The sequence below is a fragment of the Ornithodoros turicata genome, chromosome 1 (genome assembly GCF_037126465.1).
Source record: "Ornithodoros turicata isolate Travis chromosome 1, ASM3712646v1, whole genome shotgun sequence".
NCBI classification, from domain to species: Eukaryota; Metazoa; Arthropoda; class Arachnida; order Ixodida; family Argasidae; genus Ornithodoros; species Ornithodoros turicata.
In genome coordinates, this window is record NC_088201.1 from 216,372,397 (window position 1) to 216,392,825 (window position 20,429).

The window sequence follows — 20,429 nt, forward strand, 5'->3', positions numbered from 1 at the left end:
GGATAGTTAACATGCAGGTGGCGGAGACGTTACCCTGTATGTCGTGATGTAGTAGGCCGATAGGATATCTAACAGAGTTGCTCACTGAAGAAGTAGCGATAACCATATTCGCACTCACATTCATCGACGAGATTTACTTCATCAGGACGTTGAGCAGGAGCGGGAGCAACTTCTGCGGTACCAAAGGCAATGCATTTAGCAACACAGGTAAACGAGTGAGTCAATCAGAACTTGTGGCCCGCGCACAATCTGCAACTCTTCTGTTTCCATCAGCGTCATATTCTGATGGGACCATTCATCCGGCTGTGGGATATGAGTCATAAAACGGCCATAATGGCAGTTATCAATTGTTTTGCGAGTATATATTTCCCGCTGAACATATGCTGCTTGCGCAGAAATGCTACACTTGTAGAAGCCGTATGTTATTTGAAAAGCATTGCATGGACCGAGGATCTGTGCCGCAATCTGTGGCGGTTTCAAAACCATGGTAAACATGTCAGTAGATAATGTCGTAAGTTAATATATTGTTTCATAAAGTGTGCATTATTGCCTCGAGTTCATAGCACTGCTGTCTAATTAGAACCTTTGTCGACACAAGTTTGATAAAGTGTATTTAAACGCGAGACGCAAACACGTACAAGAACAGCACAACATACTCCGATAACACTGATAAAGCACTCACTCAATAGCCGAAATCCCCTTCTTATTTACATCGTCGACTCGTGTAATACTCTGTCCGTCCATGGGACGTTTGCTGTGCAGTCATACGCCGAATTTCGGAGGCGATGCCTAGTGGCATTCTTACTCTGTTCTCAACTGTATCTTACATTTTTTTAGATGTGCACATCATGACAGTGCACATTCATCAGACACTGTTGCTACACTTTGGACCTTCACGATGGGATGGAATGAAATGGTCGCTCAATCGGTGCAATGCGTTTGTCACCATTCTGACGTAGTCAGATAATGTGCATCCTCGCGCGACTACTACGGGAAATGCACCGACATATGCCTGAAAGCGCCTGAGGAACACCCAGGAAAAACGAGATGCCATTAATTATTAATGTTGTACCATTGTCACGTGGACCAATCATATCGCTCGACGAGCTTACTTAGCGCTAATTTTGATTTCGCAATGACATTCAAGCACTTGATGCATATTTCCATGTCGACGCCACGTATCGCTTTTTTTAATTCACCGGAGCACCAACCCTAATGCCCGGCGCGCCCCCGGTGTGGTTGCTGTTGCATGTTAGCTATGTGTCTCCTCCCTGTCCTTCCCCGAGTTTTTTTCCTCCTTCTTACATATCCTCGTGGTAGTCTGTGAAGTCAATATGCACCAGAGCTTGTAGTTGATAAAATTCTTACTGAGAACCTATATTGACACAGGTTTCCTAAAGTGTAATGTAATGAGAGGAAAATACAAGAGGAGCGCGACACCCGAGTCAAGCACTCCTTCAATAGCCGCAATCCCCCCTTATTTACTCTCTTGACTCACGAAAGTCCCAGTTACCCCTTAGTACCCTGAAGATGGGATGCCATGCCGGGGGTCCCCGAAATCCACCATTTAGAATAAACGCTTAAGAATAAAACATTCAAGAATAATCCGCTTAAAAAAATACACGGTTAAAAATATATCTCCTAAAATAAAGCGCTTACTATCCCCGCTTAGAGATCACCGTTTAATAATCCACCATAAAAATAAACTGTTTCAAAATCCCCTCACCATCTAGCACGGAGGCGGACTGATTGCAATTTGTGTCGAGTTAGATCAGGTTATGTTAGGTTAGGTTAGTTTGGTTTCGGTTAGTTTAGCATAGTTTGGTCCTGTGAGGTTAGTTTAAGCCCCTTGCTTGCAGTTCACCTTGATTTGGGCCATACCACATGGCTCGAGCAACTGTAGGGTGGATTCTGAAACGATTTATTTTTAACGATATATTCTTGTCCGTGGATTCCTTAGCGTTTTTATTTAAACAGGGATATTTCGGCGATTATTTTTGTGCGTTGATTTTTAAGCGTATGTTCTGGGAGATATATTTTTAACAGTGGGTACTTACGCGTTTATTTGTTTCCAACGGGATACACCCGCCATGCCTGTTCATGGGACGTTCGCTGTGCCGCAATGCATCTCGTTTTCTTTTGCAGGTTGAAATGAACTGACAAATTTACGGGTGTGAGGTCTTTCGTAGTTTTCTCAACTGTAAATTTCACTTCTTTAGATGGTATATAGTCGACACTGCCGATGTCAGTACACGCTGTCGCTACACTTGGGACGTTGACGGTGCAACTGAATGCAATGGCAGCTCAATTGGTGCAATGAATCTGTTACTGTTGGCAAAGCCAGTGAGAATGTTCGTGGATTCAACCCCCATCGACAACCCTGCCTTTGGTAGTGCTTTTCAGAAAACGAAATGAGGGTGACATCCTCATTTCATGTGTAACATTCCCATAGAACCCCACCCGAAATATATACGCTGCTGTCCGTCACGTACCCGGGACTATAACTGCCTCCGACGTCTGAGCACTTGCCATTCCTGAAATATGAATTGAAAAGACAGAGTCAGCATCTCCGAGAACGCGATGTCCATTGGAAGACGTAACTGCTATGCCGCCAAGTCGCAGCGTTCAAAATTCAGGGTCTCAATCCTACAAAGATCATGGGGCCTGAAAATGACCATGTTTCAAAACACGATATTACTGAGCAACATGCTTTTTTATGTTCGTTCAAGTCGCTTTACCGAATTAAATATAACTGTTATGTAATGAGTGAACTGTTATCTCATTTATGCAAATGTAATGAATGTGACTGGTGGAGTGGTCGCGGTATGAGAGCATTGGGGAGAGACAACTTGTCTCAAGCGGTTACGCCACTGCGCTGTAGAAAAACACATCAAGGCTTATTCGATTAACTAATGCAGCAGCTTGACGAGAGGTATGTCGCGCAGAGCGAGCGCTGTATCAGCTCTGCTCAGCGTGGCTGGGGGGAGAATGTCAGTGGTCTACTGCGGGGAGTCACAAGGCATCCAAGTACGGAATGACGATCTCCTCTGAACAGCACCATACGCGTCCGCCTCCTAGACGAGCCAGCTGCTTCTGCTGTACTGTCGGCCTGCTCATTCCCTTCGACACCGCAGTAGGCTGGAACCCACTGGAGAACCAGCCTGTGCCCTGCTTCGTAGACGAGCTCGTAAGACATTAGCATATCTATCACCAACGGTGCGGATGAGTCTTTGATGCCAGAATTTTGAATTGCTTGCAGCAAATTTAGAGCATGCCGACATATGCCTGAAATGGTCGGAAGGAAACCCATAAAAAACGTAAGCCAATTACTAATATTAAGCTCCTGCCTGTGTTACGTAGACCAGTCATTTCGCTTCATGAGCTCATGTAGCAAGAATACTGATTTTGCAACGACATTCAACAAAGTCAAAACGCTTTATGCGTGTTTCTATTTCGTTACCACAGACTGTTCGTTTTTTTTTAATTGGGTCGTTGTGCATGGTGTTGTAGCTGTTACTGTTACAGGCTGCTCAAAAAAGCGCAACCACACATAAAGCACTTCCTCAATAGCTCAAATCCCCTCTGTACTCTCGACCCATGAAAGTCCCAGTTACCCGTTGAGACAGTGAATATGCGATGTCACGTCTGTTAATTGTGCGTTTGCTGCGCGTCCATACATTTCGTTTGGTTTTGCAGGTTGTAATTAAATGCCAAATTTGATAGCCTTGTCTGTTTTTTCTTCATTTCCCCAACTGTGAATTTCAACTCCTTACATGTGAAATAGCCTGCAGTTTCGCATGTCAGTAGAACTGTCGCTACAGATTGGACGATCACGACGTAATCGAATGGAATAGCCGCTGAATCTGTGCAAAGCATCTGTCAACGCTGACGTAGCCAGAGGGGAAGTTTGGGAGATTTAACCCATGATCCAAAAACGTTCCTTTGGGAGTGCTATTGGGGAAGGGAGATGAGGGTGACATCCCCCTGTCCCCATGTAGAATTATCATCAGCTGTATAATCAGAACTGGCATGATTTCTAGAAGCTAGCGATAATACCACAGCATCATTCCTTTCGTTGAAATATCAGACACGACTGCACTCGATCTCGTGATAACCAAGAAGTGAACGAAGAGCGAGCTTCTCGCGCCTCCTTGTCCTAACTTTATTTTTATCTCGTATAAACGTGTACCGAAGAACCCATGGGAAACATGCCCCATACACCCGCCCCCCCCCCCAAAAAAAAAGAGAAATTCATCGCTACGTTGCTGTTTTTCACATACCCAAGTCGGAAGCTGTCGACACCTGAGCAGTTTGCGTTTCTGAAATAAAAGTTAAAACGAAAGCGTCAGCATCTACCAGAAGTGATGTTCACAGGAAGAAGTCACTGGTGTGCCACGATGTTTCAGCTTTAAAAATCCAGAGCCTATACGTAAAAATGTCTATATATCTGCAGGGTCCGAAGATGACCGTGTTTCAAAATAGGACATCACTGAGCAACGTGTCTGTTTCGCGTTTCGTCGACGTACGTCCAAGTGGCTTGAATCCACTTCCAAGAATGATCCAAGAAGCAAAGGTTGATGTACGAGAAAATAAAATAGAACTCAGATCTGAACAGCAGAGGTCCAGAGGATAATTTTCGTCTCATTATGCAATCTCTTCCATTTGTAATGCGAATTAAACCAGGAAACATTAATCTCCAACATTTCGTTGCAGTCAAACGTGATTCTTGTTGCGTCACTATCGCCAAGCACAACACATCTCACCCATCATGTTTGATGCCGAGCTCAAACGACCGCCCGTTCAGAACTTTTACCTTCCAACACTCTGCATACATCGTGCATCGGAAGCGAGACGGCTGTCGCAAGGTGTCCAGTCGGGAGGGCTATCTTGAAGAGGTGCGTATTTTGAAGAAATAAAATGAGAACGATTCTTGCCGATTTACAAATAGAAGGTCGTTTTCATCACGGTAAGTCATAATATGGGAAGTGAGGTTCAGCAAACTTACTTAGTGATATTTGGCGATAATTTTCTACGTTTATCGTGTCAGTTGTTTTGGGGAAAAGTATCACGTTTGCATGAAGCCAGTCGACTGGTAGTACGTTTTCTAGCGATCCCTGACACAAGTGTTGTGTAATATTTATGCGTAATATTCCGCAGCACGGCAAATAATTTACTATATATAATACTGTAGCGGCCGCCTGGTTGCGAAATGGGCGTGATGAACATCGCGAGGACGATGCGACGTATGTTTCGTGACTCCGCGCTCGTGCTAGATTCAAAAACGGCCTGGACATCCCATTCGGACGAAGAATAAACCCACACGTTTTTCGGCTTGCTACATTTTGGTGGCAGCGGTACGATTTGTCTTAGTGACACGGCAGCTGAAAACTCGTCAGTACTTCAGCAATTTCTTCTACCCGACACATATATTCTTGAGATCGGTACTTCCAATCCTAGGAGAAGCACTTTTTCACCTGAGCTCCAGGTAGTTCTTGGACCGACGAGCGAAAGTTATTGCTCTTCCCGTTGTTTGTTTGCCGCAAATGAGAGATAACGTGGTTCCGTTTATAACGAGATCCGTTTATTCTTGGCCTCGACTCGACCACCAGAGACAAGGTCACCTCTGCTATCCCTGCAACGCTTGGTGATGCTTTCAAATAGCCGATACTTTTCTAGTAGTCTTGCAGTTATTCGCCAATTTCCGCTATCACCTTCCGCAGCATCACACACAGTGGCGTACGTGTCACAAGCCACACCCACGACAGATCCACTGGCGGGACTTGCATCAGCGATAGCTGGATTGGACAGGAAAGTTGATGCTCTTGCCACCTCTGGAAAGTGCACGCCCTGCAAACGTCCCAGTGTGCTACTGCTGCAGCAATCTGAGTCACCTCGCATGCTGTTGTACACGTTGTACACGGGGTCCACGAGGATAAGCCTAGTCCCGGTTTCCCAGATATCCGGCAACAGGAAACTAATCGGCATTCCTTGTTCGGCCTCGCTGGGAACGCCTATACAGTGGTCCACCGGGAACGTGGGAGGTACCTCAATCATGATTACAGGCGCCGTTGAAGGTTCGCCAGTTAGGATGCTGCTAGACTCGGGATCCAGTGTGACTACCCTCAACTACAATATCTGGCAGCAACTGCCGAGGCGTTCCCCGACCCAAGCGACTGTAGCCCAGCCTGTTCACGACATCAATTGTAACCCATTGGATGTCGCAGGAGTTTATGACCTGATATCTGTCCCAGGAACCACCAGTACCGTTCTACCTGGTTTCGTTGTCCGTGGTATACCGCGTGACTGCATTCTCATCGTAGACTTCCTCGTCAGACACAATTACATCATCGACTTCGACGCTCGCACCCTCAAGCTCGTTCGAACACAAACAGGACCACAGGGAATCGTACGTCAGCCACTGGACCTCTGCTCAGCGGTCACTACTATACTGCCGCCACATCCGGGTGACTCAGAGGAGCATGAGGTGTTACGTGTGGGGGTTTCCGTGAGCAGCATTTAAGACACGATGTACACCAGTCTGAGACGCTGGAGTTCATGCCGATCCAAAAGAATCTGCATTTACGCTTCTCCAAAGTTTTTTTGCCCTATCGAGGTGGCCTCTGAAGGGGATGTCGTGTGCAGATTTGGGATTTCGGCAACCAAAGTTTTTGGCTCTACAGGGACGGGAGGACAGGTGGGACTCTTTCTTCCACACTAAACAGCTGTCGACGATTTCCAAACAATGTTTGTGGTGCAGGTAGTGCTTATATTCGGCCTGGGTACGAATGACCTCAGACAGAACTGGGTCACGCATCTGGTGCTCACATAAATCGGCATGGGACAGTGCTGTGGGCGGCGAATTCGCAGACGAGCCATGCATTCGCGATAGGGCGTCGGTGTTATACGGTGCTGTATTCCCGGTGGGTAAATAACACGAAAATTAAACTCAATGAGTTGTTCCGGCCACCGTGCAACCTGGCCTCCTGGTTGCTTGAAGCACCTGGGTCATTCTAGTGCACTGTGGTCGGTCCTGCAGACAAGCTCCTTACCGTGAAGATATTGAGGGAATATGCAAATGAAATAGACAAGTGAGAGCGCCTCTTTGCGTGTGAGTCTGTACTTCCTGTCGGGCATGGTTAGGGCTAGACTTCCGTAAGCTAGGACTCGCTCGGTCTCGGTTCGCTCTTGAGAGAACAGCGCCGAAACCGCTGTCGCTTGTATCCGTGTCCAAAATGATGGGCAGGCTGAAGTCTGGATAGCGAGGACTGGCGCGCTTATGAGAAGTCGTTTAAGGTGGGAAAATCAGCCTCACAGTCCTCGGTCCACGTAAAGGCGGTGCCCTTTTCAAGCTGACGATGCAGAGGAGAAGCGATAGTGGCGAAATCTCTGGTGAACCGGCGTTAATACGACCTAAACCCAACAACGATCGGAGCTCCTCCGCACTTGACGGTGAGGGCAAGTTCACGACCTTCTCAGTCTTGGCCGGGTCAGTATGAAAGCCACCTGGGCCAACATGGTGCCCAAGATACAAGACGCTGTTCTTTAAAAAGCTGCACTTCTGAAGTTTGACCTTGAGGTCTGACCGCAGCCGAGAGAGAACGGCGTTGTGGTGCCGCAGGTGTTCTTGAGGAGTCCTACTGAAAACGATGAATGTCGTCCAAATAAAAGGGACAGAATCTGAGGCCCCCTACAACGTGCTCTTTAGAACGTGGAAGGCGCATTACAAAGCCCGAAAGGTAGCACATTGAATCCGAAGAGACCGGCATGTGTCGTGAACGCGACCTTGTGTCGGGATTGCGCACAATCTGTTAATCATCGTGTCCTTGCCTGCTACACGTCAAACACAGAATGCTGCTGCTTCATGAACCTATTTTCTTGTCACCGCTATGCAGATCTGACTGCGCTTGAACATGTTCATCGAGCCAGATCACGACAACACTTTAGTTTGAAATCCGATTGGCTGTTCGTAGTCCGATGCTTCTGTCGAGGAACAGTAGAACACGATCAAAGACACCATCATACACAGATGAGACGGCCGCCGGCGCGGCGTCCACCGTTCGAATTTCAAATGAAACCGCCGAGTACCGAAGTGCCGTTTTGAAATTCCGGCAACCAATCCGGACACGCTTGTGGCGTCCGACCAATAGAGACGCACGGATTCCTTCGTGGGCAGTAACACGCATTTTGATACACATTTTCCAAGTGCTGTGGGGGACTGGCCGTGCTGAGATACGCTCAGAGTCTGTGACACACGCAGAGCAAAGTCAGAGGCTACCGGGTAAGTACTGCAATACCAAACGAAACCCAGCTGACTCAGGTTTATTCGTATGTATAGTCAAGTGCTCACAGACCGGTACGCATGAAGAACATTATCTTAAAGAATTGTTTTTTGCTAGGCTGCTGATGGAAGCGATCGTTTCAACGTAGCCATGGCTTCAGTCCAATCTAAAGTTCTAACTCGGCTAGCTGCACAGACAGTGCAGCTTCAATAAATCCATGCGGTTGGATATGTTAAGCCCTTTCAGAAAGTGTGTGCTATAAAAATACACTAAAGATTCCAGAAATAGGAGAAGTTCTTTTTTAGTTCCCTAATCATATTACCAGCTTTATATTATGATTTCACTGATGTAAACTTCACTAATCATAACACCAGCTTTATTATACTCGCGATTTCAGTGATGTATCGAAATATCGACGATACAGAATCGAGTATATGTACCGAAAATCAATTTTGGTCCTGTATCTTGTATCGGTATTGGTTTTTTTTGGAGGGTATCGAGTATTGGTATCGAAGGTACTTTTTAAGAATCGTGCCTAGCCCTGGCTGGAACACACAGAAAGATCAAATACATACAACGCCTCAAGTGCATAAGAAATTAATGATGAAAGTTGAAAGTCACTGAAAAGGTTAGCCAACTGTTGGACTCGGACACACATCTTCTGGATTACCGGTCCAGGGCTTTACCAATTGAGCTATACTGACACACCTCCCAGCAATTTCCAAGGGTGCGTCATCTGAAGGGACAAACCATACACCTGCACTTGAGGCTTTGTATGTATTTGTCCTTTCTATGTGTTGCAGCTTCAGCACATCAATTGTCTCATGTTCAACAGATGCCGCTTGCGTCTATCCTGTCGTATGAATGTGTGTATGAGTGAGAAAAATGTAAGTGTGAAAAGGGGGATGGGTGAGTGAGAGAGAGTGGTTGGTTTGTCCGTTCAGATGACGCACGCTTGGAAGTGGCTGGGAGGTGTGTTAGCTTAGCTAAATTGGTAAGCCCTGGATCGGTAATCCAGAATATGTGGATTCGAGTCCTACAGCTGGCTAACCTTTTCAGTGACTTCCATCTCATCTTTTAGAGCGCCCACCCTGTAGGTATAACATCTGAATTGAATGAAACAAACACCCTGGAGTTATATCCCTGCAGTTGATATCTAGTTGGATCTTCGGCATACTGTGTGCCTATATCTATAGTGGGACAAAATTCTAGTCGCGGTTCTCTTATCAATAAAAGCAGCTCCATGAGCATCACATACGGTACATATTTTCTGTCGGATAACATAGTGCGTTCATGATCGATTTTCTGAGGAGACATGGGCTGTCTCGCAGCTTCCTCCTCCCGTGCCACCTTGCCCCTTACAGTGCATCAACACCCGTTACGTATCTCCTGCCATTTGGGCACGCAGAACTCTTACGCCTGGAGTTCCCCCATGGGAAGTGCTCCTGACATTCTTCTCGCCCCAGGCGAGACACCTTTCTCCTATCTCTTTTATCCGATGGCGTAACCAAATAGCACAATGTCAATTTTTCTTTCTAACGGAGACGTGAAAATCAAGCACTCTTCCGAATCCTTCAGAGAGGAACAATCTTCGAAAAGCAAGGCGGTCCTAATAGAACAACAACGAACGAGAGAAACTATTTTGCATAGGATGTGTCTAAATAGGCCCAGGTAAAGTTAAGCATATATGCGTGTTAAAGAAGTGGTGTACTAACAGACTAGGGAACGACCTCAAGTCACAAGTTCCTTCTCCAATACCTCCCGACTCCTGTACATCATACGCTATATCGTTATGTGATTGGAAGTAAATCAATATCTTTTTTCTTTTTTTTCTAGAAGATACGAAGGCAGAAAAATAGGCGATGTCAAGTTGCCGGTGGTGAGTAAATCAAAGAGTGATATTACACGGTTAGAGCAACTTATTTATTTACACATGGTAAACAAGACTTTCGTGCACGAGACTGCACTTCTGGTTAGAAAAATATGAACATGGTACAGGAACATATATACAGTTGATGGGGGAGTTTTAGCATCAGAGGGTAACAGGGTGATGGAAAGGATGCAAATACAGGTGAAAATGAAAATAACAAAAATACAAACGAAAAGAACATAAATACAAACGCAGGGGTATCATCCCCTGCGTTTGTATTTGTTCTTTTCATTTTTATCTGTATCTGCATCCTTTCCATCACCCTTTTACCCTCTCATGGTAAAACTCCCACGTCAACTGTATATATGGTCCTCTACCATGTTCGTATGTTTTCATTCTCGTGCATGAAAGTCGTGTGACCATTTGTAAATAAATAAATTGCTCCTACCGTTTAATATCACTTTCTTTTTCTAGGTTGGCTCAATGATAAGCTGGTCCACGTAACCCTTTGATTTTATGGCAAACCTCGTCAGCGATGCTACTTGCTTACACGTCACGCGACACATGACGTGCATGCTTATAAATATGTTGACGGAAATTTTCAGTGGTACAGAACTCACCACTCATGCTGCAATGTGATACTTTTTTTTAGGGGGGGGGGGGCTTTGGGCAGCCCTGTATGAGGACGTAGATGTCGATACTCCCAACAAGTAAATCATCTTTGGCACAGCGCAGCAGATTTATCCGCACCTACAACACTTCGAACGCCCACAAATGTTTTGCAACTCCACCAACTTCTTGTTTTCCTGTGTACCACTGTTACAATGTACCTGCACTCCTATCTTCGTGCAACTCTCCTCCACCCTCAAGAGCTTACGATTCTGAACAAAATCTTCGAGCGCAGACAGAAGCCATTATACTGTCAACATGAAGGGGTACTTACGCAGTGCCGCGGTAGAACCGGACATGGCTGTCATCTGGTTTGCAAAAAGGTATTTTAGGAAATTGTTTTTTTGCAAGGAAAACATTAAGTGTCTGAAGGATACGAGTTAACACACAGCAATGGATAAGCGAGTCCGAAACGGAAGAACTGTGGTGGTTTAATAAATAAGTCAAGATAATGATAAATACTTCGCATAAATGGTTTCTTGTAAAGGCTTTTAAGTGTTTCTGGGACGATGTCCCAGCTGGCTAAAACCAGGTATTGAGGGTCATGTAATTTCAATGAACATGGACGCAGGCTAGAAGTATTGTATTGCCCCCAATATGTGTTCAGTCGAAACATTTCAACCACATTCCACTGGAAACTACATCGATGAAATGTCAAAGTGTGACAAGTGAATATTTCTTACCTGATAACACAGTTCAAGTAATATTTCAAGAGAAATGTTCGATGATCCAACTCAATGTTGAAGAAATCCTGGACCAGCACTGTTTGATCAAGAATGGATTAATTAATTCAGATTGCTTGAAGAAACAAATGAATCACAAAGACACAGACTGAAGCGAAAGCTTCTCAAGTCAAAAACAAGATGAAGAAGATTCTAGAAACTCCAATGCCGTACTTGAAGACACCAACTGGAGCCAAAATAACTTTAAGCGTGAAATGAAACGAAGGAAGGAAGAAGTTCCTTCGTACTCGTCCAGTGCTGCATGCACTCAAGAAAAAGTATTTGCCAAATTGAAACGAGTAGATTAGGAAGGTATCCTGACAAATATCAATGTCAGTGAATGGGCTACTCCCACAGATTTTTTCGTATATCCCAATGGGACAGTCAGGATATGTGGAGATTTCAAGAGGACCGTCAATCAGCAATCAGTAGTGGATCAGTATCCTTTACCACTGGTCAGAGGTGGGCGTTTGTCCTCACGAGCCTGGCCCTCACCTCAATTTTCTGGGAGAAAAATTTTGCTCACCTCACCTCAAAAAATTTTTTGAAAATTTTTCCTCACCTCACCTCACAATTTTTTTCGAAATTTTCCTGACCGCACCTCAATATTTTCAAGCTATTTGTGTATTCGATGTGACGTTCGTAGGGATTGAAGAATCTTCGTCATTGAAGTCGCGTTGGTTTTGAGTGACTGCCAATGCACTCGTGAAATTGCTTAGTCGTTTTTTGTGTTTTTTTTTTTTTTTTTGCTGGCATCTTTGGCCTAATCAATCACAGAAAACGCTTCGTGGGACGATTGTAATATCCGTAAAAGTTGCGCGTATCACCGGCGAGAGAGGAGGACAGTCCCCGCATAGGTGAGAGACAGAAGCTGCAAAAAGAAGGAAACATATCCCGTGTACGCGCGGAAAAAGTTTTCATCAAGTGCGCGTTCATAAAGTTTTCCTCACCTCACATTACATCAAACATCACCACAAAAATTGGCCCTCACCTCACCTCACATCAAATATCGTGAGGTGAGGGTGAGGAAACCCGCACCCTCGCACGGCCTCGTGAGGGTGCCCACTTCTGCCACTGGTTGGCGATATTTTCAAGAAATTAACTGGTGGACGGAAAAACACTTTCGAAACTGCCAAAGGAATTATTGCATGTGACACTCGTGCACTGCAATCCGCAGCTACCACCCCGACTCGATTGTGATGCCAGACCAAGTGGTCTCGGCACGGTGTCACGAAGTGCCTGATGGGACGGAAAGGTCAATCGCGTTTTTCTCGTCAACTCTGAAAACGGCGGAAAAGAACTACTCACAATTCAACTTAGGCAATTTGGCTTCACAATTCACAAAGAGGCCCTAGCCATTGCCTGGGGTGAGAACATGTTCTACGCTTACTTATATGGCACACTGCAGGCTTCCAACACATCAACCGTTGACGCTGATACCCTCGCCAATGAAGGGGATATCTGCAATCTAATGTAACATCTAAGAAGCACGCTTCCAACGCTATGCTCTCTTCATCTTCGACATGGACTAGGATATAGTGCATAAGGAGTCGGAAGCGAACGCCAATGCTGAAGTTCGTCGCGCTTATCTATCCCAGATGTTCTACCGGTGAAGCTGAGCTTGAACATTTAAGCCACCTCCTGTTAACTTCCTGTTGCTCATGCACAACTGCGAGACGCTACCCGACGAGATGTGTCCAAGATATATTTGAGTGTCACGAATGGCTGGGACTCGGACCAAGATCTTGTGCTTTACAGCCAGTTCCAACATCTCGTCGTCATATATGTCGTCTCTATCAAGCTCGCTCATACTCTGAGTTGTCTCGCGACGTAGACCCCGAATTATTAGTATCTATCAAGCGTCGACGAAGGAGAAAACCCTTCCTTTTCGTGTTCAGAGATAACCGCTATAAATTCGACTGGATAACTTTCCACGACCGCGTTCCCTTAATAAATTAACCAGTGACTTCGATTGGACTTACCTTTATGTTGAGGCGGATATTTCTGCAAAACCAAGTCGCACAATGAATCGTACTACATCCACAGAATGAAAGATCGTGAACGCGTGACGTACTTCTTCTGCTTCATCCCATGTACGCCATGTATGAGCGCTGTGGAGAAATTCGCTCTTCCAGATAACTTTACTGAAGAAGCGGGAGGTATTTACGCACCAGACACGACTGGCAGCATCTAGAAAATTCACGGGCAACGCAATACGTTAAATATATATATATATATATATATATATATATATATATATATAACTAGGATTGCTGCTTTCCCGGTTTATCCGGAATAATCGGTAAAACTTACCGCAGTATAGTTGAAGCCATTTGAATCTGTCCGAACAACGCCGGTTTTTGGGGCTTCCACAAAACTGCTGAGTAAGAAGACCAACGCTCTCATGACTGGATGACAAGGTCGGTATCCTTTTGTGCCGAGAGAACCTCTTATCGCCGATTTATTGTCCGAAATCCACTGTGCAGCTGTGTAAGTCTTTGGCTTAACTATGCGCCAAGCATCCGTGTAATGTTGGTGAAACCCATTGTTACCTACAGAGGAGCCTTGACAAGTTGACAATGAAGTTAGTGCCACACTACTCTGTGACTCTATTCGATATAAGGACATTCTGTACACTTCGCATGTGCACTACAGAAATGTAAACAATGGGTATTATACGAGATACGCTCGATTTATATGAACATGCTCCAACATGGTATATTATATACATACGATTCCATAATAATATTCCATGATATTCGATTCCAGGAAAACGTCCCGTCCAGCAGTACTGTCCACCGACTAGGACTTTAATTTCTCTTCTTTTTTGTGTGAATTATGCTTCCTTTTGTGTTCTGAGTTGAGAACAGGACACAGCACACATAAACCTTGTTTTCATGAAAGGACAGCTCCTTGTCACGCGATCTGCAATGGCTTTGCCAATAACTAGGACGAACAGAGCGCTCAAAGCGACAGTCTGGAACTCCGGAGCGTGTTGGGATTGCGACTGCATTCTATTGTGCTCACACGTATGCCATATGCCCACGTAAACTACGAAGAGTGAAAGCTTTGCCGTTTTGGGGGAGAAAAGAAAAAGAATGAAGCCCTACGGTTTACCCATATCCCATTTCGATTTCTCCGTGTCATCACCGTTGTTCCCAACGTCACAATTGTATAAGACAACACAACAACAGTTTGCGATTGGTTGAAGCACAAAGTGAGATTTTCACGTGGGACTTGACCCAGTTGGGATTGGTGATTTGGTTTAATAACTGATGTCATTCCGAACTATGTAGCGTGTGACATTTGCTATGCAGGTGTTCATTCTCGAACTCAGAGAAACGCGCCTGAAAAATGTTTATTTTCAGTTGACCAAATCTGTGAGCGAGGTCGACACTTAACACATTTAGTTGTCACTTCAAAAGGTACTGGTCTCCTGAAAAACGACACGCACGTTGTGTTTTCCTCCTTGATCTCACTATGATCGAATCAACACATATGCCAGATCCCTCAACAAAACCGTCACATATGTAGCAACCAGTCAATGCTAATAAAAAGCAGGAATGTCATGTGTATTGAAAGTACGGGAACCAGGTACGGCGACGCACAAAGGACAACACACCGCCCGCCGAGAGGAGCCGAGCAGACGCCGCAAGGGCCGGAAGAGGACGCACCAGTCGTCACGACTGTTCGAAATGCGGCTTTTACTCGGGGGCAAAAGACGCAAGTTAAAAAATACATTACGAATTCTCGAAGTCGAATACAAACGGAATATTTTGCATACTGCATCGGAAAGATATATGGAATTACCTGATGAGGCCTATTTACCTAACATCGAGGGGTCGAGAGTGTCCCTTTAACACTGAGGTCCCACTGTCGTCCTTCTCCTCCTAATCTCCAATGACTTCGCTAGGGGCGACACCACCTGGTGTTTAGAGGAGTCGTATATTAAAAGGGAGTATGGCCATTGGGAAGAGTCACAAAAAGACGCTTTGCGTGTCAATCACAATTTCGCGCCTCTGACTGGTTTGCTTTTTACCAAGTGGGTCGCCATGACACCTTAATCCACCTAAAATGATGACGAAAAAAACGCAGTGAAGCGGGGATCTCGTGGCAAAAAATGTTCGAGGACTACTCTTACATTACGCTATATGCATCGTCATATACATTTCTCAGAATTGGGCTGCTACTGATGATCCTGTATCGATATCTAATCGTCTAATCTGTCGCCGGTGTTAGGCCTAGGGAACACGGCGATCGCGGCGATCACAGCGAAATCATAACAAAAACAGCACTTTCCTGCACAATCTTATATTTAATTACCGGAGTTACCGACTACCCACGACAGAATGTGTCCCAGCAGGTGGTTCTGCAGGCAGCGTTACAACAACGGAAGCATTGGACAATTCCCGATGTGGCTTACGCTCTCTATATGTGGCGTTCGTCAGATTTGCACATAAAAAATCACTAATTTTGCTGACTGCGAGAGATATCCATTTCAATCTCATCCAATCCACTCGCACCCAAAATGGCGTGTTGGATAGGGAGACAACGGCGTAGACAACTACATGTAGAAGGAAAGCATGACTGAACAGGTCTGGCCATGTCAGGACACGTCAGGAAAAATTGCATGTTTGTCAGACAACAAGGGGAACAAAAGCGCAGAGAAACACTTGAACCAAAGCAGAAAACCAACATCAAACTATTTCTAAGCACACACACATTCCTCTTATTCGAAGAACAGTGCCCATCATAAATCCCTCCAGGACAATGCACACCATCCTCCATTTTTCTATTGCTACACTTTTTCCAGTAACGGTCACTGCATTGCTACAGACACCTGAAACATTGCGTGACGTCGCCACATCCTGTCTGAAGAAGGCAGCGGCAAAGACAAAAACTCCTATTATTTATTGAATCGCAAGATTATTTCGTTTGTCCTATTCTTAATGATATTCATTCTTACATTAAAATTCAACAAAAAAAGCGCTTCAATTTTGTCTCTCTTCCCATTTCAGCCTTGTCATTCAGTGAAGCAGTCTCACAACCAAAATAATTAATTTACACTGAGGGTGGCGTGCTAGGAATTCCTGCCCTGCGCTCAGATGCAAGCATTTCTGCTCAAATACCTATAACAGCTGACTTCCTCAACACACCGTGCTCCTAAGTACATCTAACAAACAAAAACATACAAACCCTCTTCTCACGAATTCAGCTTTATCATGCGACTTTCTTCTGCGTAAAAGCAGTGAAAGGAGAAAACAACCGCGAAAAATTACACGCATTGTGCTCCAATAGCTGTAACTGCAACAAACCGTATAGCGCACGCTAGTAAACTGAGAAAAAGACACCCATTTCTGCTATCAGATGATTCTTGCATAATGCTACATACAAAGCCGCATTGCCCTTGCGCAAAGAAAGCACAGGACAATGGCACACAAATTTCCTTAAGTGAGCAGGGGAAAGGCTTAAGTCGAACCGCTCAAGAATAATACGAGAATCACCGCTTATCGCTACGAAACTCAACGGCTAGCACAACATGACACCAACAAGATACTAGCGGCGGGTAAAACTGCAACGCTGCTAAACAAGTCCAGACATGCCATGATGACGTCACAAATCAGGAAAAACGCACGCACACACACACTGCACGCATAGCTGTAACTGCAAGAAATCGTAGCGCACGCTAATCAACTGAGAAAAAGACACTAATTTCTGCTATCAGAAAATTATTGCATAATGCGATACACACAGCTACGTTGCCCCTGCGTAAAGAGAGCGCAGGCCAAGCGTCTGCACAAAACGAACAGGGAAAATCGCTTCTACTGGGCGTTACCAGACATCGCTACGAAGCTCATCGGCTAACACAAAACGACAACAACAAGGTATTAGGTAAGGTAAAAATTGCAGCAACAAAGACACTACTGAACAAGTCTAGACATGCGACATCGAATGCGAAAACACAGGTGATCGGGGAAAAGGCCTAACGCTGCAGCGGATCATCGTAGAGCATGCACAAGTTCATTTTTCTATTTCGTGTAAACTAAACGCGGTTTGCTCGGAAAACGACGTACAAAGTTTCTTAGGGAGCAGAGAAATATAGGAATTTCGACTCCGTGCTCAGATACCAGCATTTCTGCTCAAAAACCCATAACTGCAAGATTAAGCACTGGTTACTTCGTCAACATATCCAGCACCCAACAAAATCAAACTAACAACCTCACTTACACTGATAGAACACTATTCAGCTTTTACCAGGAGGCTTTCTTCTGCGTAAAAGTAGAGAAAATCAGAAAAGGCCAGTGAAAAATTACACGCACTTTTGCTCGCATAGCTATAAGAGGAAATAAATCAAATAAAATAACGAGGCACACGCTAGTAAACTGTGACAAAGACACCCATTTTGCTATCAGATAATTATTGCATAATGCCAGATACACAATTGCATTGTCCCTGCGTGAAGAAAGCACAGAAAAAGGTCACATAATTTATCTTAAGCGAGCAGGAAAAGTCACTTGTTCTCGGAGAGCTTAATACCATAAAGTCTGAATTTTTGCAAAGATAACAAAGCTTAAACAGGGCTACGAACGTGACAGACACACACTTACAAACAAAGAAACACCCCCATTAATTTTTACTGATAGAATTGGAGCTAAAGGCGTGAACCACACTACAAGAACAAAGCACACTGCTTCAGGAAAGCATATCAAATGCACCGCAACAGGACCGGCGTCGGGCACTCATAAAATAGCCTGCCCAAAGAAAGACTTCACCAGGTTCGCGAGGCAATTTCATTAAAAACGCTCGTCCTATCCTACAGATAGCAATGCAAACGCGTCTACCCTTATTTTTTACCCCACTATTTCACGCAATAGTACATAAATGTATCACTCGTGTCACACGAAAAGGCAAAACATAACACTTACCTGTCAAGTGGGGTCCCTCGTTCAGAAAAGCGCTCGCGCGCAGACTAACATTTTCACGCTCACAAAGACAAAGTCTATTTTCACAATCACATAAATCCATATTATTCCTCATGTCAATAATTATCCTACCATCGTCAAACGACGGTACAGACATGTATCCGAACGCAAAACAATAGGTCTTCGTTCCGGATGTAATAGGGGGTGCGTTCTACAACTAACCCTCGAGTAGGATTTGGTCACGTGACAGAGTTGTACCACGTGACCATGGGGGTAGGGTAACCCTCGGGTAGGTTGTGGAACGCGTGGAACGGGCGCGAGTACGATTCTCAACATGGCGACAGCAGACGACATTGACATTTGGGCCCCGCGACATAAGAACCGCTGTCCGCTGCTTCGCTTTAGTGTGACGCTGTTGACTTTGGTATGGGGACACCTGCGGTGGGTTCGTAAAGCATTCACGCCACGAATTAGGGGTATTTACCGCACGTTCCGAGAAAGGGTAGCACTGTTTTCGTTCGCAGCTAGCTCTAAAACGCATAGAAACAGGTTTCGACCCTCACATGCAACGATCTGATGTGTGTTGTATGTATGGTTCCGTGCATGTTGCACTGAAGAAAACATCAGGTCGCAAAATCGGCACTGGAACTTTCCTGCATCCTTTATGATGCTGTCGAGACAAGCAGCAGCAAAAGCAGATGACCATAGATTTCAATGCAGACGACAGCTCTGACGTCACTACTCTTACCTACTCCCGTCTGATAGGGGGTAGAGCGAGTCGACCTCGGGTAGCTACACTCGAGTAGGCAACCCGCTTTTGGAACGGGGGTCGCGACGTCATCGAGTAGGTTTGGGAACGCGGAGAATCCCTACTCTCGGGTCGACCCGGGTGAGTTCTGGAACGCAGCCAGGATATCGCCACTCGGCCAGCACGAACCAAAAATAAAAAGAAATGAATGCTTGTTCGCTATACCTCCAAGAGAAAATGGTACCGCGCTTTTGCGCTGCATTTATGGTACAGAAGAGAATTCACTTCTTTTTGCTTTCATTTCCTTGCACCCATATATGCTGCAAGAATACTATAGAGTGGAACGGGTAAATGTGAACATCATTCGCTACACACTGTAGCTCTCATTATTTTTAAACCAAACCTCTTAACACGTGTTCATAAGCCTGCACTAAATAGGTGCGTCGATAATGACTCAAAATAAAATCAAATCAAATAATCATTCCAGCATCGCTGGCTGCAAGCTTGGGTACCCAACAGAGATGTGCACTTCCATCAACACGCCTTGGGCTGACCTTACACACCCGAAGCCTTTTCTGAATACATTCTGCTGGCGCTGGAATAAAAGATTTATAGCAAGGGTACCACAATGTCAGCTCTGCTGCTGTTTAAGTGATAAAACAGTTCCCCCGAACAGCGCCCCACGCGAGCCGCACGCAGGCCCGTTCTCGCGGTTCAAAGACGCGACGCGCGCGATCCGTTTGCCCGTGCGAGCGCAACGCGCCCGGGCTCTCCCGGTTGGACGCGCGTAGCGCGCGATCCGTTACCGATTCCCCGAGCGGGCGCACATCTTACTTGAAAACTGTGCAGATTTTATTCGAATAAATTTATTACAAAGCGGGTGGGTCGCTTCAGTGAAACCAGAAGTCAGTGAATGCAACACTGGGCTCGTAACAGACGTAGTAAGTGTAGATCACTCGTACAAAGTACTAAACTCTGAAGAAAAAAAAATAAACTAAAAATTACCTCGTTGGTATCAGTTCATACGTACTGTTTGACACGACAAGAGTCAGGCTTTTTCGCGTTTCTCAAAAATACGACGCGGAGCGGATGATTATTCGTGCGCTAAATCTTTGATTCTGGTGGCAGTAGGGTATATCCAGAAAGTGATCGTCTGTGTGCGAAGTGAGGCCAAGGCGTGCTGATGGGCGCGCATTGCTCTGTTGTGCACTGAAGCTT

The 20,429-nt window shown here is 45.2% G+C and overlaps 1 long non-coding RNA gene across 1 annotated transcript; it reads right to left on the reverse strand.

Annotated features, from left to right (window-relative positions):
• Positions 1 to 11,501: 11,501 nt before the first annotated feature.
• On the reverse strand, positions 11,502 to 13,593 carry LOC135376533 (uncharacterized). Its single transcript, XR_010417731.1, has 2 exons — positions 13,523 to 13,593; positions 11,502 to 11,580 (listed from the first exon to the last, which is right to left on the reverse strand). It is a non-coding gene; the product is annotated as an uncharacterized LOC135376533 (long non-coding RNA).
• Positions 13,594 to 20,429: the final 6,836 nt, after the last annotated feature.